The sequence below is a fragment of the Crocuta crocuta genome, unplaced genomic scaffold, assembly GCF_008692635.1.
Source record: "Crocuta crocuta isolate KB4526 unplaced genomic scaffold, BGI_CrCroc_1.0 scaffold112, whole genome shotgun sequence".
NCBI lineage: Eukaryota > Metazoa > Chordata > Mammalia > Carnivora > Hyaenidae > Crocuta > Crocuta crocuta.
In genome coordinates this window covers 7,369,134-7,374,604 of record NW_027528818.1, presented here as the reverse complement: position 1 = coordinate 7,374,604, position 5,471 = coordinate 7,369,134, and positions in this window count along the sequence as shown.

The following is a 5,471-nucleotide window of genomic DNA, read 5'->3' as shown; positions in this document are numbered from 1 at the left end:
GTGGAACAAGGTGAGCTCAGTAGTCTCCTACCATCTTTCTTGCCCAAGGCTTCATTTTAAACAGCATTATCATATTTATAGAAAAATACAAGCATCAGTAATATTTTGTTGCAAGGAATTTGAAAGTTCTTACAATGTTATAGAGTTCTCTTATATGCCTGAGATCACAATTACAAATCTAGTAGATATCATGAGAGAGTAGCTGGATTATTGCAAGTGCTCCTGTCTGGTTTCAGCCAGAGCAGATTTCCTTTAATATGTTGCATTGGAACATAGAAACCTATTTTAATGAAATAATTACGAAATAGAAAAATTATGTGATTAAAGTGATGATATCAACTGAAAGAAACACATCATTTAAATTTAATATAATTGAGACAAAATTATAAATCTAGATGTGTCAAAATTTTGAGTCTTTAGCTTAATTTGCAAAGTAACGAGACTTAAAGTGACTGGCTCTGTGAGTGGTACTGAAAAAATATACACAATGAAATAAAAACATGACATTTTAGAAATATATGGTTGAGCATTCTATTTACAAGATAAGTTGAAACTAGGGATATTTCCTAGTTTTAATCACTAGAATTTTAACAAATTCCATCCACATTTATTGAGCAGCTCCTCTATGTCAAGCACTTTCTGACAAACAGGGCCACCTAGTGAACAAAATATCTTCTTGGAACATTCTAGTGGAGAAAAGGAGACAACAGTAGGAGAAACAATAAGTAAATTATATGTTAGGTCATGTATTAGTTTCTCATGGTCACTGTAACAATTTACTACAAATTTGGTGACTTGAAACAACACAGATTTACTCTCGTATAGTTCTGCAGGACAGACTTCTGAAACGATAAAGGCAAGGTGTCAGTAGAACTCGAGGGGAGAATCTGTTTCCTTGCCTTTTCTAGCTGCTGGGGGTCACCTGGCATTCTTTAGTTCATGATCCCTTTCTCATGTCATTCCAATCTCTGTTATCATCACATATTCTGTTCTATATTCAAATATTCCTCTATCTCCATCTTATAAGTATGCATATGATTGCATTTAGGGCCTGAGCCATATCAACAATCCAAGATAATAGCCCCATCTCAAGATCCTTAATTTAATCATATTCTGCAATGTTCCTTTTGTCACGTAAGGCAATATTCACAGGTTCCTGGGAATAGGACATGGGTATATTTAGAGGGTAATCACCACAAGTAATGTAAAAGGAAAAATATGATGCAGGGTGTGAGAGACTGAAAGTACACTTAAAGTGATATTTTTATTTAAAAATGTTTTTTATACTTTATTTATTTTTGAGACAGAGAGAGACAGAGGACAAGTGGGGGAGGGGTAGAGAGAGGGACACAGAATCTGAAACAGGCTCCAGGCTCTGAGATGTCAGCACAGAATGCGACATGGGGCTCAAACCCACAAACCCGAGATCATGACCTGAGCCGAGGTCAGACACTTAACCGACTGAGCCACCTAGTTGCCCCCTGAAGTGACATTTTTATTTTTATTTTTATTTTTATTTTTTTTTATTTATTATTTCTAGGAGAGAGAGAGAGACAGCGTGAGCAGGGGAGGGTCAGAGAGAGGGAGTCACAGACTGAAACAGGCTCCAGGCTCTGAGCTGGCAGTCAGCACAGAGCCCGACGCGGGGCTCGAACCCACGAACGTGAGATCATGACCTAAGCGAAAGTCGGATGCTTAACCGACTAAGCCACCCAGGCGCCCCTGAAGTGACATTTTTAAATAGTGTCTTCAGGATAAGCTTCACTGAGTAAGAAACAATTGACCAAAAACTTAAGGTAAGTAGGGAGTTGATTATGTGAATACCCTAAGCAGAACACTACAAGCAGAAGTAATGGCCACTTAAAGAGTTTAAGGAGGTATGTCCATGTGTCCATAGTTGAATCAAAAAGCAGAAGGGGAAAGTAGGTCAGAGAATAAGTGAAGGTATTATGTGGGATTTTTAAGGTAGTTAGAAATTATTCTGAATGAAATGAGGAGCTATTTCAGGTTTAGGAACTGAGAAGTGACATGATTTAATGTATAGCAGGATCACACTGTCTACTGAGTAGGGGGTATACTAAGTGAGGCAAGAGTGAAAGAAAGGAGAGACCTGTCAGAGAGATATTGCAGAAAAGTTAGGAAAATATTATAGCTTGTGCCAACGTGGTAACAGTGATAATGGTACGAAATGGTGAGATTCTGGATATGTTTTGAAGAGAGTGCCAATATAAATTGTTGACAGATTGGAGGTAGTATAAGAAAAATTGCAAAAAGATAACTACAAAGTTTTGGACTGGGCATTAGAAGAAGACTGTAGGATAGATATGAGAGTAAGTTTAGAAGTTCTTATTTGGATGGGTGTGTTAGTTCAAGATTTCTATTAGGAAGCCTAGTGGAAAAGTAAAGAACCATCATTTGAGGGAACACTGTTTCCAGGAGAGATCCATACTTCCAGAGAGTTTCAAAGAAGTGGTGGAGGACATATAGAATTTTGATAATAATTGTTTATGAATTCTAGAGGATATCATAGATAGGTTCCACAATTTGTAGAGTTAAAGAAGGAGACAAAATAGGAAATATTCCAATCCCTACATGGGGTAAACTCTAGTTGATAAGGTGTAAACTGGGAATCACTCCTATTGCCTTTTAGGGAAGAAACAAATTTACTCAAAGGATGTATTGATGAGGTTTATGTTGGGTAATCAAATAATATTTTGACTATTCTGGATACTTTGGGGACTGAAGAAGCCACTATTTATAATTCCTGGGATAACAAGCCCAAACTGAGACTGTTTCAGGGAGGCTAGGGCACATGTTCATCCTTGGCTAAGAATATCTGGGAAAGTTAGATTTTATTCTCAATGCATTATTCTCTTTTGGTCACTGGTGATGGAAGCAAATGGTATTAGGAAAAGTGGTCTTGGTCCTGAATGCAAGGTCTACTCTTTATATCTATTAGATCTATGACAGATTTCTTAAAAGCTTCTCCTTTGATTCATGCTGCCTAAATTGAGGAAGCCTGATTTTAATCCCAGTACATGGTGCTAAATGCTGATCTGACTGGCAGGATTGCTTAGAGAAAATATGACTCGCTCTTAAAGATGATTGATGAGTTTGAGGACATCTAAAAATGTGCTCTGCTTAGCTTGGATCTCCTCTGGATCCCTGTGGTCATAAGGTGGAAAGCCTTGGGGAAACATGGCCTTGTTTCCAGTACATAGGTTCACACAGAATATATGTCTATCATTAGACTTATGCTAACTGGTATACACTATTATTTTATAATCTACTTCAGTGTAACTAAACTAAGTTATTCAAAGTATACACTAAGTTCTTAATTTCAGTGACTGCATATCTTTTTTCTAGGCATTCTAGTAGGCACTTTTCCAAATCTTTTTGCTATTTGTTATAACAGGTTTTATTTTCATTACAGTTTGTATTTCTTTTTTTTAATCTTTGATCATTTAAAAATGTATATTATTTATGGTCTTTTTGGGTTACTCTGTCATCTCAAGTTCTTGAGGTTGGTGCCAATCCTTCTATTTTATTTTGTCTGACACTCTCTTTAGAGTTAACGGATCCCATTTCTTTCTTTCTTTTTTTTTTTTCAGTGCTTATTTATTTTGGGGGAGAGGAAAGAACATGAGCAAGGAAGGAGCAGAGATAGAGGGAGAGAGCAAATCTCAAGCAAGCTCCACACTGTCAGGGAAAGCCTGATATGGGGCTCGAACCCATGAACTGTGAGATCATGACCTGAGCCAAGATCAAGAGTCAGATGCGTAACTGACTGAGCCACCCAGGCACCTCACTCTTTTTTTCTTTTAATTTTAGTTTATTACAACTAGGTTTTTTGTGAATACGTGTCTGAGAGGTGGGGAGGCATATCAGGACTAAGAAGGCTAAGTTGTTATTTTGTTTTGTTTCTTATGTGATTCACATGAGACCTGAGATGAGGAATTTTCCTTGAAAACCGGTTTACATTTATTTCTTTAGGGTATCTCAGAGGGTTGGTCCTAAATTTGCCTTCATCTATACTCCCTGGTGGTGATCGTTTTTAGGCTAGTGATTCCCTCAAGATACTCTACATTCTGAATTGACATGTAGTTCAGGCTTGTGTTTTTAGTTATTTGGATTTGTCTCCATTCATCACTGGAGACATACTTCCTGCTACTGCCCCGAGCCAGTTCTCTGGTATTCACAGAGCAGTTATCTAGTTCATTGTTCACTACTCACTCTTTGTGTACCTCTTCCAGTGTTCTGCATCCATATGAGGATTTCAGTCCCAGCTGCTCATCTTTCTTGGCCCATGGTTGGTTTACAGTCCCTGTGCAGGCACTGAAGCCTATGTCTCTGAGTGTTAATATCTGGTCCATCCTTCCCATAGGCTCCTGCACTGCCTTCTCTGCCTATGACTTGCTTCCAGGCATTGAGGAGTTCCCTTATTTTATACATACGGCTTTATAGTTAATTATTTTGTAATATTTGGGAGCACATATATATTTGTACTGAGAAGGTAGAAAGTGGCAAAGGTCTACCGACTTCAGGGAATTGGAATTTCTCCCACTTCTTTTTTTGTTTTAATTTTATTTCTCCTTTTGGATGGGGGTGGGAAAGAATTATTTGTTTAAATATACTGAACTTAATATGAGCCTGCCTTTCATACTTAATGTTTTTTTTTTTTAATGTGCTTTGGGTTCCTCTGATTTTATTAATAGTGTTTCAATGATTTCTAAACCCTTGAAGAGTGATTCTGCATCCAAGTGTGTTCAAGATAACATTTTCACAGAAAGTAAATATTTCCATTATGGGAAATGCCAACAGAATAGTCTCATTACTTGATAATTATATGAACATTCAATAAATCCCTACATGAAACCCAATTAGAACACTTATTTCTTAGCAAATGAACTTTTTTAGCAATTGCATAGTATTAGATATTTTAGGAAATAAGCCATTATTTAAAACTACTCAGAATCTAAAAGAAAAGTTAAATCAGGGAAACTGTTATGGGGAAAATTATTGTAGTATTAAAAATAATGACAAAATACTTCATCTCTGTTCCTTAATTGTATCAATTCAGTTTGCTAATTATAGTAATGTTAGCACCCAAACGTCAGATTTGATGTAATGCAAAACAATGTTAAATCTTATTGAAATAAATAGTAAAGATAAAAAGGTTCATCAAAAAGACAATTATCTGTGTAATATACAGCATGAGAATGATGTGCTTTGAGCATTTTTTAAAATTCTTATTAATGATTTGTTCAAGTCATATTTGATTTTAAAAAGACAGAATACATTTAAAAATTTAGCATACCAATCAGAATGGATTAAAAAATACTTGACATTAATTCTGTATTTTGAACACTCTAACAATTTGTATAAAACTGAACCATACTTATGTTTAAAAAAAACTTTCTGACTGTTAAGATCATAGAAAACAGGGTAATAAAATAGAAAGAAAGAAAATA